Source organism: Meleagris gallopavo, chromosome 22 (genome assembly GCF_905368555.1).
Source record: "Meleagris gallopavo chromosome 22, MGAL_WU_HG_1.1, whole genome shotgun sequence".
Lineage (NCBI taxonomy): Eukaryota > Metazoa > Chordata > Aves > Galliformes > Phasianidae > Meleagris > Meleagris gallopavo.
In genome coordinates this window covers 6,043,637-6,064,947 of record NC_139425.1, presented here as the reverse complement: position 1 = coordinate 6,064,947, position 21,311 = coordinate 6,043,637, and the positions used below count along the sequence as shown (strand labels likewise).

At 39.1% G+C, this 21,311-nt stretch overlaps 1 protein-coding gene and 1 long non-coding RNA gene across 19 annotated transcripts in view; one reads left to right on the top strand and one right to left on the bottom strand.

Annotated features, from left to right (window-relative positions):
* Positions 1–21,311, bottom strand: part of NCOA3 (nuclear receptor coactivator 3) — a 75,161-nt gene that overhangs the window by 27,133 nt on the left and 26,717 nt on the right. The window lies entirely within an intron of this gene.
* Positions 18,208–19,699, top strand: LOC146542961 (uncharacterized). Its single transcript, XR_014887779.1, has 2 exons — positions 18,208–19,123; positions 19,216–19,699. It is a non-coding gene; the product is annotated as an uncharacterized LOC146542961 (long non-coding RNA).

Below are 21,311 nucleotides of genomic sequence, written 5' to 3'. Positions count from 1 at the left end.
TTAAAATTTTTAGAATTTAAAACACATCCTTCTTTTTCAACAATACATCTCCTGCTAATGAAAGAACAATCTCTTAACATAGTGCAGCTGACCATTCAACACTTCGGTACTTCAAACCTTCTGCTTTTGAGTACAGAGATTACAGACAATTTTCTAACTTTTTAAAATATAAAGGACATTTTATTTCAACAGGGTTGTCTGCTCTGCTTCAACTGAACTAGCACAGCTTACTGGAAGCAGAGCAATGCAGCAGGTGAATGCCAGTCTCTCAGTGTTACTCTGCTGAGCATGGCACTGGGGCTCAGCAGAACACTTCCCCACCGGTACCACTGCCAACACGTGAGCGCACCATTTCCTGTCTATAAGCTCTTCAACTAAAAAGTAAGGCTGTTCAAACAAAAACATCCTTCAGCGTATTTCAATGTCAACGAGCTCAACATGCTGACCTTTGGCTCATTTCCCCACTTGCAGGATGAACTCCAGAGATACTCAGCTTACCCCATGCAGAGATGGGGCATACAGCACAGCCCAGCTATCAAACATGAGTATACAAGCGGTCAATCCAATTTTTAAAACACATCACAGAAAGATCACATCAGACTTTGGATGGAATGGCTAGACAATAAGCTGCGTTACTGTATGTGGCACAGAAGTAACAACATGACATATTCAGAGCTGAATGTGCCAGATACAGCAAACACATTGGCTACCTTTAGAAAGAGGATTTAAAGAGGATTATGTCTTCCTCCCTCCTTAAATGTTTCAGAGATAATTCATATGCTTGTTTTAAAAGGAAATCAAACATACTCACTTTAAATTACAATACATTAAAACAACATCTTTTTAAATCTCATGGGGGGAAAATGAAGCAGACTGAAAAAGTGCAGTGGAACCTTAACAACTTAGCTTTGTGAATCTGACAGCACAGTAACAAACCACAGGAACAGATAACGAGACTGAAGTACGCAGAGTTAACAGAGATTGTGCTGGTGTACTGAAACTATTTCATACTATTCATCTGTCCATTCAGACTAAAGCAACTGTGCTTACTTTATGAAGTAAAAAGCAAGTCACATTTTTAATTGTATTAATACATCATTGTCCCAATCTAGCACTTCCAGCAGAACAATAACCAATAATAAAATACTATTCCCAATCACATGCATTTCACAATTGTCCACTTTCCCTCTCCCTCACCTTCTCAGCCTCTATTTTCTAGATAATAAGTAACTGACTCAGACTCAGACTTAATGAACCAGTGTTGTCAGTTAAAAAAAAAATCAAAAGGTGCTACCTATAATCTGGCAACCAGTGATGCACACTTTGCTGCAACACATTAAGAAACCTTAACTCAGCACCCATCCTTGCTACACTATATGTATAGTGTATATATATATATATAATTTTTCAGGCCTTGTCAGGTTTCACTTACCAATTTCCCTGCTGTGTTTAGTTAGCACTGTGCACTTGGTGCACTTTTTCAGACATGACAATTAACTTGAGCCATGTTCACTTTGCATATATTAAAACGACAGGGCATTTTCAGTTAAAGGATGGTCAGAGGTGGAACACACTCCTAGTACTTATCCTGTTCCTTTGATAAATAATGCTTGTTCTTTATTTTTGGAATGTCATTACTGGTTAATTTGTTTCCTATAGGTCCTTGTTTGCTTGCCACTGTAATAGTTACAAGACCCTGTTACAATAAAAAAAAAAAAAAGGAAGAAATGGCTCCAGTGAACTCACTATCATAAAAAAGGCTAGTCTGTCTTTATGCCTTGACCACATGCTGCAGAATACTTGTAAAAACTTCTTACCTGTCAGCTTCTACACAAAACACAGCAGTAAAGAGGTTAACATGTCTCAATGCAAGTCCAAAGACACGTGAGCTATGCTCTACAGTCAGAACAAATGCTGCCCTCATAACCCAGCTGTGAGCTTGCTAGTGAACTTACTTGGCCAGCTGTGTTTGTCAGGTTACAGTTCTTGTAAGATGCAGTCACACCACCTACTTGTACAACACCAGCTACAAGAGTTGGTATGCTTCAGCAATGGGCCAAGAGATACCGGAGGCAGCCTTAATCCTGACTAACTTCCAAGCTACTGTACTGGAAGTGGTAATGTGGGCTTCTGATATAGCTGCTGGCATCAGTCAAGATCATCATCCTAGAACATAGAATGCTTTTAATATAGGTAACCAACTTGTAACTGAAAGGGATCTGGGATCTTGGAACATTTAGATCTTCTGAGATTACAGAACTAGATAATGGTCACAGCAGTAAAGAGTCAAGACAGCCTACTTCAGCAAAACTATCTGGAACTAAATCTACACAGGACAGAAAGTTCATTATTTTCCTTCATCCCCTCCAGCTTAATGGGTCAAAAATATTAAAGTCCACATTAGAGAAAGAATTTTAATGAATATTTTTTCTTTCTTTGCCCAGTTCAGAGTAAATCCTAAAAAGTTCCAAATTCAGCCACTTATTTAGTATTTCAGCTTCATATGCACGCTTATTTTGTGCTACTGTCTCATAACTGGAAACAAGATCTTAAGCTGAAAAAACCCTCGAAATTCTCAAGAGACAAAGCTGTTCAGAGCAGCCATCGGCCTCATGGGTAATGGGGGTGGGGGAACTGATGTTAATTTCAGGCTTTTGTTCTCTTTGTGCGTGTGTGCTCGTGTGCATGTGAGTGCACATGAATATTTTTTCTTAATATATGAACCACCTCTCTCTTATTCAAACATCTAAACAACCAAATTATTTTAAAAATGCAGAACATTTTTATAATATCTTTCTCATTATCTTAATATGCACTGATAGATCCTTTTGATTACTATATAGAACTGTAAGATGAAGCACATAAACACTGAATAAAATCCTTAAAACACACCTTGGGTTTGCTAGGAAAAACGTAATGCATTTGATCTCAATTTCTTTCTATACATCCAAGCACAATGTTTGTACATCTCTCAGAACTCAATGCTAGGGACAACCTAGCAGCAAAACCTAGTTTGCAAAGTCCTGTCAGTGCTTTTGCTCTTATTCTGGAAACATTTTAAGTCACATACAACAATCCAATTTCATTTATCCATACAACCCATACCTTTGGTAGTTATACCTAGAGACACCAAATGCTTACTCTCACTATATTAATTAAACAGCTCCTGTAAGGCAATTGGGTGACAAAGACATTTTCTTTTGTGAACTGGTAAAGACACAAGACTTCTTACCTTAATTTAATAATGATTAGGAATTAGTTTTCCCTTGAACAGGAAAACTACTTCACCAGAACTCAATCTGCAACAGTTGCCATTTTCTGGGAGCTATGCACTACTCTGACATTTCAGAAACAGAATGTACTTTTGATATTCTGATGAAAACAGGAAATACAATCAAGTGCATGGAGTTCGTTTCACTAAATACATGTTATCTTTATCCAAGACATCAAGAAGTCCATTCCCTTTTTTGAAGCTCCAAATCAGTCATCAGCAAGTGCATTCTCCTTCCTGGGACACTAAGTTCCAAACACATTTTTATGTATTACATGCAAGCAATGGTTCTGTTCTGCCATTCTAATCCACAAGCATCTCAAGGAAGAAAAGACTGTGTTCTGGATTTCTGGAGACAAGTAGCACACAACTAGCATCACAGTATTACAGCTAGCACCTGACTTGTCAGTCAAACTGACCAAGTGAGACTTCTTACCCTCAGCACAGAGGCCTCCAAAATGAAAACTCTTACACAGTTTCAGGAATCTTTTATTTCAGTATCTAGGAAAAAAAAAGAAGAAAAAAAAACCCCACAGATTTTGCTGCTTGGTAGCCAAGAAAGATGTTGATATTAGGAGCAGAGTTCTGCACACAGTAATGGAGAGAACAAGCCTTGCCAAGGGTGCTCCAGGTCCACAGGAGAGCAACAATACAAACCACCCAAAAATGCTCACAGGAATTTCTTTCCCTCTTCCTAAAAACTGAAAGCCAGTTCCACAGAACACAACACCTCGCACTACCAAGCCCTCAGCACTGGAAAGGAACACTGATTATCCTCTTAAGAAAAGCAGGTCATAAATCGTGTGGCTTGCTGTCATGAGTTTCCAGCCAGCTGCAATATCCACCACCTCCAAGGCACAGATATTCAACAGTAGCATTCTGCTGTTAGCAAACAACAAGAAAACAACGGCAATGAGAAGCAGTGGCTTCACTAACATGTTCATATTTGATCAGAGGATCCTATAAAACAACTAGAAATTATGATGTATTCATGGAATCTTTATCTTTTTATGCTTTTAACTCTAAAAGTAGGGCTAGATAGCACACAAAAGCAGCCTACAGAAGTGATGAAGACTGCGGCAAAAGTATGTTTCAAACACAGTGCTACCTTTAAGTGGAAGGTCAAGTAACCAGCCATAAAGGGAAGCTGCTGTAGGAGAGTTCAGAGATGTAATACAGAACAAAACATATTCCTGTTTGCTTTTGGTACACATGAATGGTGAACCTGAGAATCATGCAAAAAAAGGAATTTGCATACAGAAAAGTAATTCTGAATAAATAGAAGACCACGGCTAATACCTGCTCAACTCAACCATCTGAGTGTATGAGTGAACAATCTGGCCCAGGAGCAAGCCCAGATTACTTTCCATTACACCTCAGGTAAGGAGCCTAGCCTCTAACACACACGTGGGGTTCCCAGGTGCTTCGAAGAAAGCTACATTCATGCTTGGACCTTAAATTTGCTGGCCTGACAGACTGGGAATCTGGTATCAAGGGTACTCAAGGAGCTTCTCTCAAAGCAGAACAAAGATAGATACTCGTTTAGAAATGATACAATTATTTAATTAAAATTAGTTGTTAATAATCTGAGTTAACAATATAGATAAACACACCTCATTTTAATCCCCAGAGAGAAATCATAAACACAGGTTTAAAGCTCTTCTGATTGCATATATACTTCATACTAAAACCGTGCATTAATTTGATGATTGTGTTGATATGATGATGTAAGATTACAAAATGGTATTTGTTGGATGAAATTCCTTTTGCCAGGTTTTGCCATGAATTTACTGTACATACAAATAACATACTCAGCTAAATCTTCCTCCCACTCAAGCAGAATGAAGATATTTGTGACCTAAATTTCTTTTTGTACAGCCTATGCCAATTTGCCTGAGAAAGGAATCAAAAGAGGAGCGGTCATTAGAGCTGCAAGAGAGAAAAGAGCTCAGAAGAGCAACCACATCTGTGATATCTCGGCGTGAATGGAGACAATAGGCTCCTTCTGGGGCTGTAACCTGGGGGTGGGGGATGAAGGGCAGCAGGCCGGGTTGTCTGGGATCTGAAGATGGGAAGAATCCACTAGAATGCAGTTGGGAAGCATTACATGCCAAAAATAAAATACTCTTATTATTTGCTTTTTTCTTTTCTGTTTTGTTTTCTAACTGAATTTAGTTCTTTAAAAAATAGTTATGAAACAGACTCAAGCACAGTGAAACAGGAAAAGAACACACCACTCTTTACAAAAAAAAGTCACCAGGTAGGTGTGATGGACACATCGTATAGCAGCAACTAAACACAAGGCTGTATTGATAGAACAAATAAAGCCTAGCATTTGTAAGGACCTCAGAAAGATTACTGCCTGGCCATCATAAAAACTGGACGGAACCACACAGAAATACCAAGGAAAAAACAGGAGAAAACAAAAATAATCAAATTTTTACTAGAACTCACCAGATGTTCATAAATCAAAAGCAAAAGACTTTGTAAATTTAATTCCAGATCTGAAATAGTTTTTAGGAAATCTTTGTAGGCTCATAGAGAGTTCTCCTTAAAATTGAATTATCAGATCTGAATAGAGCTACTGTAAGTACACAAAGGCCTTTCACATTTTAAGCTTCATTTCTGTTATGTCTTTTCCATGAGGCTCACCAACTGACCCACTCAAAAATACTCAATATTACAATTGCTGCAAATCCCCAGCTACGTAGAATTTACAGCTTTAAGTAATGAATTGTGCTATGTGAATTGAAGGAGGATTTGATTTTCAACACTGTGTAAAATCCTGCAAGAACATTTCTTCACATTAAACAAAAGCACAGAGACCCCAGGAAACATGTATCATAAATTTCTATCACATTATAATACTGTATTTATTTCTTCATTTATCACATCATCTGTAGCTCCAGTTCAAACTATTAAAGCCAAATACTTTAAATAGGCTAAAGGGGAGAAAAATAAAAATAAAAAGGAAAAGGAAGTTGGCACATTAATCAGTTAATACTTGTGGACACAAATTCTCAAAGCTGGTATCATCTTCCTCTGAAATCAGTTGTGTTGAACAAACACTATGCAGCTTAGCAGCAGTGCAGAATGTTAATTTACACATCTCCTGCAATATGTGGGGATATCACTGCACACCTCAGCCCTCAAGATGGAAAGCGATTACCCTGTCACCCTATGACTGTATTATGATGACAACAGCGAGACAGGGAGTGAGACAAAAATGATGCTGGCTCTCAAACGAATCCTGGCTAACAGCCGCTATAGCTAAACAGCTTTTGCAGCAGAGAGCAGAACAACAAAATACCCTCCCCATATGGCTCTGTAAGAAAGCTAAGGGGGCTGCTGCAGGGGGAAGGTCAGCATTAAAAAGCAGGAAGCGTGTCCACCTCGAAGGAACCAAAATGCCCATAAAATATGGCATATGAAACGTAAACAGGAAATGCGGGGCTAAAAAAAGAACATGAAGAGGGCCTAGCACCACACTCCAATAGTAAAAAGATGTTGAAGCACGTCAGAAGCAGGAAGCGAGCTCAGCAGACCTCTCCATGGCAAAGGCACCTGGGGGGGAGGGGGGTAAAGCCACAGCCCAGAGAATCTCTGTGCCCAGCACTGGATAAGAGGGAGATTCCCACAGCCAGCGTGTTTCTCGCAGCACCTGCAGGAGCAAGATGTTCAACACTGTAAGGAATTGGAGAGAAAGTTCTAAAGCACACAGACACACAGGGTGTTAACCAGCCAGCAGGTTACCTGCCAGCTGAGAAAGGGCTCAAATGTGTATGCGCTGAGCTGCTGGACAAACTGCACAACGTGTCAGTGCAAATCACTGCTGCACACAGGGCCAGCAGGTGACCGGTGTGACTCCTACAACAAAAGGAATCAGCAAGGATACTTCAGAGCTGTGGATCAGTGAATTTGATGCTCATCCCTTGACTGACTTCCACCCATAGTAAAATGCTCCTGGAGAATAAAACAACCGAGCACAGCTACAAACAAAGGCAGCAGAAAAGCAGCCCACTTGGCACGAGCTCTGAAAAGGGAAGTCTTGTTGTGAGAATCACAGAATCACTGTGAGCTGTATGATCCCCAGATTGATCTTTCTAATACTTCTTGTCATCTGGCATTTGGTAAAACTGCTGAAAATGATTATATTTGAGTTGCTTTTGTGCAGTGGCAAAAATGTATTTTCCCAAATAGCCCATTTTACTCAGGAAAGTGGTGCAGAAGCTCCTTTGCCAGTTAGAAATGTGATTTTATGAAGAGTTTTGTTGATAGAGTTTTACTGGGAAGCCTCCCTGGTAAAAGATTAAGCCCACAAAAACCTCTAGGACAAACATAGTGCTTCTTCCATTCTGAACACCTAATATTTCCTGAAAGTCAAAGATCTGAGCATTTATCAGCCAGAAGTCAATGAGGGAGGAGAAAAACAGTTCAGTGAAACCTTGAAATCTCCAAGTCAGTTTTCTGGTGTGCCTGCTGGTTGGGTGGCTGGCTGGCTCTTTTTGTGTTGGTTTGCTTTTAATTTCCCCTTTTCAAGTATTCACAGTTCTCTCTGTATTTAAAATAAAAATAAAAAATACATACATTCTAGACTTCAGCTCTTTACTTTTCCATTTACTTCAGTCAAACTTTTATGTAAACTGTTGACATTTTCAAATTTCCTATTACAGCTCTTTTTCCTTTTAAATGGAAAGTGCTCTGCTAGTTGTGCTGCTGTCACAGTTGGGATTTGATGAGAAGTAACAAATGTAATAAGATTTGGAAAAAAAAAAAAAAAAAAAAGACAATACCACAGCCTGCAAACAGACATACAAACGTGAAGAAATTTAACAATTGCTTTCCTTCATATATTAACTGAGAAGTATTTAAGTATGGAAAAGATTAAGAAATACAACATTAGCTGTAACTTTCAATTGTCAACATTTCTTTCTGGAAAAAAACAATGTCAATTATTTAGACCATGGACAAACAAAAATAAATAAATGAACAAGAAAAAATGCACTTCAGAGGAACAAACAAAGGGTTTGATCATGAGTGCATCACGAGAAACTATGCACAGAAAGGACCTGTTGGACTCAAAACTACAGGCTGATTTACATGCTAAGACTTACTGGTACTATTATGCAAATAAAACACCGTACCTACATTACAGCTACCTCCGGACTACGTAATTGGACATAAAACACCTAACATTATAAGAATTATTTGGAGGAAAAGTTCAGCATGAAATCCACATTCATTATAATAACAAAGGCAACATGGAAACATTTTGTCTCTTAGGTGAACACAAACAATGCAACACCAGGCGTAACCGTTCATTAGCTAGGGAAAGATACACACTGCTGTAAGGTATTCAGAAATGACCCATATGCTGGTAAGTTCCTGCCATTGCTGGACACGTTCTAAGACATCTAATACATACCTATGGAATACTGGAATATCTAGAAGGTAACCAAGTAAGCCATGAGAGAATATGCTGCAAATATGGTACCTATGCTGCTACTTTTAAGAATTCCAGTCTATTGTACAACAAGTTTTGCACACAATCACTGCAGCAATATTCCAGCACAAAATTGGATCTCATTACAGAATACTAATTTTGCTACGCTCCCTATAATTGCTATTCAATATCAGTGAAGAGCACTGATAAAAATAAAGCTGTTCATCCATTCTTGTTACTACAAAGCGCTTTCTAAAACAAAGGATCTATACGTATCTTTAGTCACTCCTGTCAGTTGCAGTTTTATGTAATGATACATAAAGCTATTTCACAAGGATAATTAAAAAAAATCAAGCAACAAAATTTATACAGAAATATGCCTCCTTACCATCACGTGTACCTTACCATCCATTCAAGTTTGTATAGAAATAAGTATGCCAAAATCTAAGTCAGAAAGAGTCTCTCTTCTGAGACCATACACTTTTGCAAAGCACTTAACTGCTGTTGACCACAGAACGCACACACATACGTGGCACCACTAATTTAGCAGCAGCACTGCACAAAAAACCCAGATAGAGAGGAAATAGCAACTATTCAGCCCCTCAATGCTGAACAGGAGCACCACTCACTAACATTTTCTTCTTGCTGTTCTAAGGGCAGTGTCACACCAGGCTCAGTACCAAAGCACTCACAGTGCCTCCTCATTACCTCCTCCCGCAGTCCCATCTCTGCAGCCGCTGTGTTACAGCTGTGAAACAAAGAACCTCTCCCACAGAGAGCCAAGAAAGGACAGGCACTGACTACTGATACTGCAAAAGGAAGAGATCCTTGTGGCACGGCATTGTCAGAGGTTTTGTTACCAATTGATAACGTTTAGATACATGTATCAGCCAGGAGGTTTTCTTCTATCTGAGATAGGAGTAGCGAGAAGTCACAAAATCCAAGGCTGTCTCTGTGGATGAAGACACAGAAAATGCACATCTTGTCTACTGTGAAGAGAAGATTTCATGCAGTTGAAAACTAGGACAGATACTAATGAGCCATTAACAATACTGGAGGAAAAAAATCAATATTACTTGTATAAATGTCCTCAGATTTTACTTTGTTATAATGATTTTGTAGTGATTTATGAAAACAAATGAAAAATCTATTGTTTTGAATTGTACAGTTACATTAACGGAAGAAATAACAGTGAAATCAGGAGATCACTGTAAGACTATACAGGAAACTTACAAAAAGAGAAATAGCAATATAAAATTAGGAGTATTCTTTGTAACCAAACCCAGCCATTCCATCTTTAGGAGTCACCTACAGCTCTGAGTTGCCTGGTATCAGAGCAACACGACTCGTTCAGCAACAGACTGAGTTACTGAAGTAACAGGGGTGTAAAAACAGCCCAAACTATTTAGACTTGCAGAAAATTTGTTAAATATAAAAATAATTATTTCTTTCAGACAACTCTCTAAGAGGATTATTAGGCAAGAGCAATTACATGCACAGTTTTGAACATTTCAAGACAACCACGTCATTCTTTACGACATCTGAAGCAAGTAGAACAAGTTTTTTGTTATTTGGTTAAGGTGCACAAACTGTCTGAACATTTAAAAAGAGATCAAAATGGCTACCAAACACTTTGTTCATCACTGAACACAGAGTGCTATTCTAAAGTTTCTAAAGAGAAGTTTTTCAGTCTAATGAGAAATAGCATTTTTAGTGTATTTAATTGCATGACTTCTAGGATATGAATTCATCTGAAATAATGCAGTGTATTGGAAGTACAAATTCTCTTCTGGTCTGAAGTTTATCACTGCAGCTAATAAGGACAGTGTATTTTTAAGTTTTATTTAAGCATTAACATTTCATGTTACTGTTTTACTTCACAGTGCCAGTTGACAAAACGTTAACACTGTGACTAAATTTGATGTATGAAAAATCATTACGAGTTTTTAGTCTGGATTCTCATTTTAATGAGAGTTAACATCTTTAGAACAAAATGTTCCAAGCTGCAAGACATATGCTGAACATGTGTATACATGTAAAGCTTTGAAAGCTGCTTAAAAATGTGAGAACGAGTAAAGCTCATGTTACCCTTGATAAATGTCAGCTGTCAGGCAATACAGCCCAATACATACTGTACTTTCCACAACCTAGAGCCCAGAAAAATGCAATTTTTACCTCACTCACTGGATACATTATACATTTAGCAAGGTCAAAAGTTTAGTGTTTTCAAATTTTAACTTCCAGAGCAGTGCACTGTTACACAGGCAGTATCATCACACTGAAATTAATGGAGTACCCTGTAAAATACACATCCTATCCAAGGAGACACCAGTCAGCATCAAACCAAGTCAAAAAGAATTTGAAAAAGAAAAGAGCTGTTCTTATTGTCATTTTCAGTTGTGTTTCTTTTTTTCATATAGTCAAATTTTACAAATTACACAGAAGTGCAACAATCTTCTCTCCTGTACTGATGAGTATGAGACTGACATACAAAATAAGAGAAAAGAGCTGTTAGCTTTGTGTTGTTCAATACTGCATTCAGAAATGTCAAAAGCAAACTAACCTTAAAAACCAAAACTAGCTGTCATTGAATTGATTAAAATATCTTTCAGTGAAGGACTCATTCAGCAGCACGAACGTGAACATTTCCTGCTGTAGTAAATCACTCACTATAGAATTCTAAAAGTATCTTGCAGAATTAGTCCAGGTACAAAGAACTGAGCAGATGTGGAACACTGGCTGTATTGTACAGAGTGGGCTGGGGCTCAGATTATCAGAACTTTCCATTAAGAAATAATACTTTCTAATGTAATAAAACTAGGCCAAGCAGCTCCAGCCTGGGACAGTGCAGTCCACTTAAAAGCTGTTTGTTCGCCAGCTCCTCCATTTGAAACTAGATATAATTTATAATTTAGTATATATGAGAAGTTATTACTACACTATCATTATTAAGTCAAATAGTGAAACGTCCTGTGATTACCATGTTAACAAGCAGTTTCTTCCTCTGCAGCTGAGTCTGAAGCACTCTGACAGTCTTTAGTGAATTTTTATTACAAGCATTAGCTACCTTTCCTGAGCAAGTTAAAAGTTCGGTGTGCTGAAAGATCACAAAACACTCATGGCATGTCAGTGCTTCTGCTTTTCTCTGCTGCGAAAGTACTGTGATCTATTCACATTTCATACACTTCCACCGGGATTTTCAAAAGCATTTAGCACTGGTGTAAGTTTGTTTTTGTTAATTCAATGAGAATTCTACCATCAGCTTCAGTGGAATTACTAAAGCTCAAAGTAGTACTGCTTTCCAACCTTTTATCTTCAGCAGGAGAACAAGTTCTTATTAAGCTAAAATGGAAAGAAACAGTAAATGCATCTAAATGAGTCAAAAGATTCAGAAGACCTAACTTTTATTTACAATTGATTATTTGCCAGCATATTTAGAAACACTGGTGTACACTGCACACAGAGCCAAGAAAACCAGATCAAGTATCTTTGTTTGCTCAACAGACAACTTAAGTATCTTCTACTATTATGATCTAGATTAAACCTGGTGTCTTAATTGGAATAACTTCTATCTAAAATGACTGCCTGGTCTCCTTGATGTTTTCTGACTCTGATAACCTAATATAATTACACCTTTCTTACAATGTTTTAGAAAGATACAGAAAACTGTCCAGTACTTACAGTTACAGCAAATAATCCAAATGATCTTCCACCAACCATATTCAACAACGGTGTTGCAAAAGCATTACAACTGCAGAAAATAATGGCATCTCAACTGCTACACTTACTGCCTGTAAACAGTATCTGCAGCAACATAAACATGAAAGCAACATCCCTCAGCTAAGGTAATCTGAGCAAACTGTCAAGCTTCAGTAAAATACAAAACTTCAAATCTTTTACAGCAATGAAGCATGACAAAGTCTCCTTGCACATTACTTAACAGCATAGAGACATGTTTGTAAATACAACCTATATTTGCATAACAGTCAAACAAAATGGCAAAGGATGACAGAAGAATGACAAAAACTGTCCAATTAAGTACTACAGTGTACCTGCTACTGACCAGGAAAAATATCCTGTGAAGAGGAAAGCAGTTCCTTGGGGTTACTCCCAGCTGGTCAAGGCTGAAGTTTTAAAGTGTTACAGAAGATATACAATACTGCATTGAGAAATTCTAACAATTGTGCTTGGTCTTTAAATGATATTTTCTAATTTTCCTTTTGTCTTCACAGCTGTTAGGAAGACTGCTAGGCGATTTCACTCAATCTTCAGTAAAATCTCTTAGTGGGACAATTTCAGTGCTCTTAAAACCAAAGTGAAGTTTAGACTGGATGAGAGGTAAACTTCATCCGTCTGTCATGAAAGAGTTAAATTCATTCCACTATCTGTGACTAGGAAAGAGCCAGAACTCTGCAACTTTGGCATAAACACCAAACAAGTATTTTTACTGCTTTACAAAACCCACATCTTTCCCAGCTCTACATGTTCTTTACAATTCTAGGTCTTTGCAAAACTGAACGATGAGCAGGGATTTCTTAGTTCTGTCTTTGGGCATGTGAAGACTCTGCCCTGCTATTACTGCATGGCCAGCAACCTGCTGACAAACTAGCCATTATTAGCCATTATAGCCATTATTAGCCACTAAAACATCACACATCACAGCAGAGCATTTTAAACAAAATGGAACTGATCCCTTAAAACACTATTCTGCAAACTGCAGTGGTTCAAGACTGACAAATAACTGTCATAAAGAACAAATAGGGCAGAACTTCTTCAGCTTCTCATCAGAGATTGTAAGCCACTACTAAAATATCGTCTTAGTTCTGCTAGTTCATAGGACAGAAAAAGAAAATATCTTCAAAAGCACCTTTAAAAAGGCTGGGATTTTTTTTATGGCTGCACTTCAAAGACACTGAATTAAGTGTCTAAAAGCAAAGACCAGTTTTGATTTTACAGCCAAGCAAGCCAACATTTTCCTAAATTCTGAGCCAACAAATGACTTGCAGCCTTTAAAGTTTCTGAGAGGTTACCCTGAAACTTTATGAAACCTTTAAGTGAAGAACACCATGCATGCATGAATGGTAGACTACTTAACAGAGTTCCATTAAACAGTATTAATCTTGCTCTGACAGACAGGAAAAGCAGGCTATGAAGAGAATTACGACTATAACATCCTATACTTTAAAAATATCAGAAATGTCTTCTGTACACCTAAAGGGACATAATTAACATTTATATTACATACTAGTGAAATAACAGGAAAGGAAAAGATGAATGCTATTTCCTTCACGTTAAGACAGTGTTTGCAGATCTAGTGTGTTCAGTATCAGTATTTTTGATAAAAACAAATCACCTAATGAAATTCTATGCAAGAAGCTGGAAAAGGATAAAGTTATTAACACATTTGCTATTAGTTACTTAATAGAATTAAATAAAAAAAAATCTATAACTAACATTATGGGAAATGCCACTATGAGTATTTTTTCTTTTTAATAAATTACAGATATAGAACAATTAAAACAAGTACAGTGACAATCACAGAGCTTGCAATTCCCCTTCCTTCTTCATTTGCATATCCAGGATAATTCACCTCTACCCTCTCAATTTAGAATTATATTAAATAGACATTGAATAAGGAGCATAATTATTTCTCCTACTGGAAGACACAAGAAGTTCCTCCTGTAAATAAAACAAACTCATTTTTGCAATCTTCTACATTCAGTACATGTGGTCCTTTTTTCCTCCCTAGGACACGCAAAGCTTAGCCCTGGAAAAAAATTAGATAGGAATTGCTTATTTTGCAACTCACTGTCACAATGCAACCTTGAATTTTATTATGAAAGAATGTTTCCATTTCTCTGTTTTCCCACTGGACATGAGAATAAATTTAAGCACCCAAGCAAAAAACACCCATCCACTGCCTTCAAAGTATCATTACCAAAATATGACAATAGCACGTGGAGCCAGCCAGACAAAAGACAAACCATTTTTGCTGGCATAACATTTTTGCTCTGAATCCATTGGAACTTCTCGGGTCCCTGACTTAGCAGAACACTCCCTATTTATGCTCTGAGAACAAAAACTGATGACTGTAAGGATTACAGTAATATTATTAAGGGTTATTGTACTGTGCTTTTAATTTATTAATTAATCTTGAAGAAATCTGTGCATTTCTATTTCTGATTGGAGAGAGTGAACAATGGGCAATGTGCAGTGATATATCATGAAGAAATCTCAATATAACAAATTGTAAAGTTGTCCTCTTTTATTGTCTTTGATGTCCAGATACGGACATCAATAGACTACTGGAAGAAATACCACACACCACAAATGGGTGAATTCAACAGTAAAGGAGCACTTCAGCCAGCTGTCTGCTTTCCTTCCTTCATCTGTCCGGGATGCAGTCTATTATTTAAATTCCATTTAGTTTGAGAAACAATCAGTCAGATCATACTGATTATCATCCTAAAAGACAAGCACTGTTTGCTTAATAAACATCAGAATGAAAGTTTAGAGAAATCAGATCTAATGATGACTCAGGGTAGATAAGAGCAGCTTCCCAGGACACACAAAGGAAAGAAGAATGTGAATGACAGAGAGGGCTCTGCATTAACAAGTGGAATTTCTTTGAACAATCCTCTCCAGTCCATCCCCCATGCTCAAGACCCCAAGAACAGCCAACTCAGAAACCGGTTTTAAACTAGGCCGGGAATAAAGCTGATCTCCTCTAAGAAGACTGCAGAACAAGTATTCTAGTCTGCTCCCTCAGCAGAAATCAGTAAGCCAAGAGACTATTTACTGTCCTTGTTGTCTGATACTATTTCAACCTACAACAGAAGCTATTAGGGCACATCAACCCATAGACAGATAGGAGTGACAGCTGTATAGATAATGCAACCCACAGAGATTATAAAAACATAAAGCCTTTTCAACTCTAGCAACTAATCTCTATACTCCACTTTTCAGGAAAGTGTGGTAAACTACACCAGAACTCACAGCAGGAGGTCTGCTTCGCCAATAGTGAAAAGTGGTGTGATATCTGAAAAACACCATCATTCCTGCATACTCTTTTGTAAATTAAAAGAAAAGGAAGTACTTAGACACTGACTCCTTAACTCCGTGCCAGGGAAACAAGATTGTGGGTGTATACACATATGCTTTAAGTAATCAATATGTCTGCAGCTTAAGTTTTTTTGTACCTCTTCATTTTACTGATGGCATGCAAGAGAGTATTAAAAAAAAAATGATGCTGGCAGAGAAGGTGAGAGTGTGAATATGTTGATTTTATTTATTGCCCAAGAAGGTTACGGATGCCCCATCCCTGGAGGCATTCAAAGCCAGGCTCCGGGCAGCCTGCTCTTGTGGTTGGTGATCCTGCACATAGCAGGGGGGTTGAAACTAGATGATCATTGTAGTCCTTTTTAACCAAGGCCATTCTGTGATTCTATGATAAGAAGTTGATACTATCAATGCACTCCAAGGAGAGAGAAAAACTGGACTTGAAAGTCAATTTAAAGTGCTTTGAGGACCACTAGACCTAATTATGTATATCTTAAAAAAGGAATCTTTCCATACGTGACACATCTCTTCCAAGAGGGATTCATATTCCAGAAACTCAAACCATTACTGTTGCAGAAGATCAAGAGTTCACTCATCACTGGAGATCTGCAGCAAGGATGCCAACAACACTACCTACAAGTACTTCCTGAGGAAGATGTAGGGAAAAAAGATGCTTATTGCATCCCATGAGGCAAATCCTGAACAACAGATACTAAGTTTTACCACCAACCAAAAATGAAAATCAAGCAGAGAAGACAGAGATACAAAAACACTTTAAAAACAAAGATAACAAAGAACAGATGAAAACACCTTGAGGTGATCTCCTCCTCAAATCTTGCATTCACAGTTTGGAAATGTTGAAAAAATTAAAAGGCAACTCCAAAGCCGTTAGAAATTCACTTCTGAGAAAACCAGTGAGATGTAACCAACCTCAAAATTACCCTGGATAAACACACAGAAAATAGCAGTACAGAATTCAGCAGTTATTTTCAGTTTGAGTACTCGGTTACTGCTTTCAGTTTACAAAATGCACGGACAATACTTCCAGTATCCCTCTTTCTAGCCATTCTTATTAGAAGTAAGAGTTACACAAGTGATCTGCTTACATTCAGCACTTACCTACCACTAATAAACTTCAAAAGTCACATATCAGCCTATTAATGCTTTCCTCAGAAGAAGATAGTTGGAAGTTACAGTATTCACAAATAGGGTGAGACTTGTTTATTTCATTTGAGGTTGTGTTTTTTCCCCCTGTAGTAACGTTTTTAGAGATCCCTTATTTCTAATACTAAAAGGCATGTGCACCCAATACTATCACAATACAGTAGTGCAACTGTTCAAGAGAAACCTTTCAGATAGGGACACTTAAAAAATGACACTTCAAAAATAGAGTTCACAAGTGTTTCTGAGCTCCTGACAGTTGTTACTCACTCATTTTTCTTTTAGAAGAGCATTTATTCCATTTTGCTGTGATATGCGATATGATTTGCAGTTTCAGTGCAGCTCCATTGTGAAGGCAGATGAACTGCCATGAAACAGACAATGAGAAGCAGACAAGATGCACACAGACACAGCAAGGGCAGAACAAAGAATCACAGGGAGTGGGAGAAAATAAACCTTATAATAGCTGCTGCTTGGGAACACTAGCTGGAACAAACAGGGAGGCCACCAACTATCATTACAAGCGCATGTTTCTTTTGCTGCTGCAAGGAGAACTGCACACAAGAGGGGGCAGGGGATCTGCTATTAATCATATTATATTCATTGTTCCCTCGCTGCTGCTGGCAGTGCTTCAGGAGATTCCCTCAATTCCCAGATAAAACCATAGCAAGAACAACAGCACTCAAGAAGCTCACACCAAACCTTACCTCTCTTGTCCTACTATGCTAACACTGCCCTAAACTAAACACTTCTTCACCACCTAACTATACAGTGTACTGAATTAAAATAAATACATACATCCAGATCTCAGCATCGAGGACACCCCCCCAGCCCTAATCTCTCATTAGAAAGATGAACACACACATAAATCTGGTGATCGCATTTGCAGGGGCAAGCCATCAGAGGGGTGAAGACATCAGCCTGAAGTGGTTAGGAATCAAGTTTCTTTGTTGAGGGGGAATTCTGAATGTTATCTCTAGGTTAGGTGCCGAGTGACTCCTTGATTAAGCAGCACTCAGCAAGTTGAACGTTCCGGCAAGAACAGCAGGCCGGTACCTGCGCAGGGAGCGGGGGAGGGAGAAAACGGCAGCTGATGTAGGAAAGTAACCGAGTCAGCTTTTCTTTTGTCAGGGAGAAGACAGACATGTTGAAGGGGAAAGAAACGTGGATTAACTAAATCTCGTATTCATACTTCATTGCAAACGTAATGCTGCTCTAATTTGTCTGGTTTGGCAAAGCTACAGATGGAAGGTGAATTTATTTGACCACAGTTATGTGGTATTTTTTTGTGACAAAATCTGCATAGCATGAAAGTGACACACTCTAATTAGGTCCAGAACTTGTTAGTCACTCTGCCCAAACAAAAACATGCAACGCCGCTACCTCGGGCCTCTGACACGTTGGCAGTGATGCTAAGCAGGCACCACTTGTTTCCCAGGCTGAAAAATACCCATTATTTTGTTTAAAGAAGACATAGAAGAGGAGAAAAGCAGGTATTTAGGTAAATGGGTGTTTAACACATCGACTTGTTAACTAAGGAGACATTTTTACATTAGATTTCAGTAAGAAACCACTTCATTTTTAGTAAATAAATTAAAAGCACGTTTATTAAGCAGAACTCCCTGCAACCAGCACGCCACCGTGCCTGGTGAGTCAGCTTCCCTGCCCTCACTTCTAGCTAACTGCGATAGCATCACTTTGAATTTTTTTTTTTTTTTCTTCTTCTTTCAAACCACACAAAAACTATCCTGAAAGGCGGAACGCAGAGTGCAGCTCGGCCGCCGATGGGCGCAGGAGCAGCTGGCAGCAGGAGCCCGGCTCGCCGCTCCGGGGACTCGCAGGCGACTTGCTCGCGCTTGTCCTCCCCCTCCTCGGCGAGGCTGCATGCGGCACGGCACGATCACAGAGAATAAATACAGGAAAAAGGGGGGAAAAAAGCCCTCCGCTCTTGGCAAGGGGAAGGCGTTCCACAAGAACTGCTACAGGGTCAAAAGTTTACCGTGGTTTCAATTTCACCTTTCCGCAGCCAATGGCAGCGGCTGCTGACAGAACCGCGGGCGGCAGCGCGGCCCTCCGCTCCTTAACCCCTTACGGCCCGGAACGCCGCTCCACGTCCAAGCGGGCAACGCGCGGAGCTCCCCGGCAGCCTCCTGCGGGCCGAGCCTCTCTCTCAGTACGGAGATAAACGGGTACGGGAGCCGTGCGGACGCGGTCTGCCAGCGAGGCAGAATTCAGGAGCTGTGCAAGTAGGTACCCAGCTCCCCGTTCTGTCGTGAACCAGGTCGGTAATTCGAAGGTGCGGGAGCGGCACAGGGCAGCGCGAAACCGAGCAAGTGACAGCAGCACGACTGTGCCGGCAAACAGGAAGATGTGACCTTGATAAAGGGGAGCGCAGAACCGCCGGGAAGCATTCCAGCCGCACAGCCGAGCTCTGCGCTGCTTCACTCCCAGCTCCGCCGCGCTCCACACGGCCGCTCGTCCAGCTGCTGCACCAGAGAGTGACTTCTCTCTACAAGTGGCCCTCCGGGTAACCACAGCTAGAGAGCACGCTGCAGGGGTGGCTCTCTCTCACATCTCCAGCCTTGCACAGCAAGATGCTTACAAACGAACGCTAGAGCCTGTTCTTGGAAGTAAATAAGGGAACCTTCTGCAGTTAACGTGTGGCATCCCATTGAATGTGAACCCGAGTCCTGCTTATGTATCAACATTGTTTTGCTGTCCAGAACAAGTTTTAGTGACTATTAAAATAAGAAGTTGTGATATGACTCAGCATGAATATAAACTATATATAAACTCCTGTCCTACAGCACCTACACCATTTAGATATGTCAGTTCTCACTTATGAGCAAGTACCTGGAGCTCTCATTTTGGCTGGCTGGAGTTAATTGTTGAAGTTGTTGAGGGTTTACTCACATCTAGCCACAGAAGTAGAAATGAATCTGAACTGTCCAGACAGGAGACATTTTATGTGTATTTCCTCGTTTTGGCAGGTAAAAAGACTATAAGCATCCTAGCCTCCAACCACTTAAGGATTAGGGAACTAGAGAAGAATGAAGGGCAGCCTTTTTGTTTCACTGTCTGCAACCAATCTGTGTCAATGCTTCTAGTTTGTCATCTTCTAATCAGAATTTCAAGCTTCAATTTTCAATGGATGAGAGTCAGAATATCACTAGCAATGTAGCTTTGTCACAGGAACTAATGGCTCAGTGCATTGGTTTGTGATGGGATATAAAAAAAATCTACTGAGATCAGTTTTAATCTCTTGGTGATTGATGAAAACATTGAAGATGGCAAATATTGAATAACATGGAAATAGCAATCTACAACTGTGTTTTGCAGTCCACTTCAACTGGGAAAGTCAGCATCAGCTACACTTAAGCAAAGAGCAACAGATGTATCACGCCTTCATTAGCCTTGCATACTATGGGAAAGGGCTAAAAGCATTCTAAAGGGAGATACAGATGAAGAGTTCTCAGTCCAGAGCATTAATAAATAGAAAATAATAAAAGCGTGCAAAACATGCCATAAAATCTGTGAAGGCTGAGTAACCTAAGACTATGTTCAAAAAATTCAGAAAGAGGGAGGGTTATGTAGAGATCTAAGTAAATGATTGGCAACTTTGATTTGATAGCAACTAAAATGTTAAGTCAGTGGCATGTTTGCAAGGAAGACAATGTGGAATTAAGTTATCCAAAGCAAGCAGCTAACAGTAAGGCCAGAAGACACATGAGAACAAGTATGTTAGCATACTCAGATTCTCAGCGCTGAAGATAGATTAACAAAATCAGGATACAACTGTACAGAGGTAAAATGAGTAAGTAATCCATCAGCATACAGAAGAGGTTTATGATGAAAATAGCAGTTAAGACAGAACTCAGTTTTTCAAGTGCTGAAATCAGATAGCAGATTGTTCAAGATAATGCTCATGACAACCCATGGGAGGAAGAAAAAAAAAAAAACCATTAGTCAGGGGGCAGCTATTATTAATTGTCCAGAAAGCTGCAGTTTGAAAACTGGTAAATTATCTTACTCAAGAACCTTCAGACTTTCACAGCACTTCATAATGATAAAGGATATTCTGGTCTCAGCCCACTGCATAGGTTCCAAAGAAGGATAAAGGCATAACAGACTCTCCTACAAACAGTCTTCCATTTTTGCATGCACAATAGTTTGGGGTGTGTGAAAGAAATTGCACACTCCTCAAAGCTGTGTCAGGAATACAACAGGATTTCTTGAACAGGCACAGATTAAGAATCTATGCAAATAGGCACAACAGCTCAAGGCAGCAATTGTGAGGTTGTTTGAGAGCTGCTAACAAAAGATACAGTAAGTGATTAGAATGCATCAAGTCAGAAAGTTAAATGCATCATGAGAATC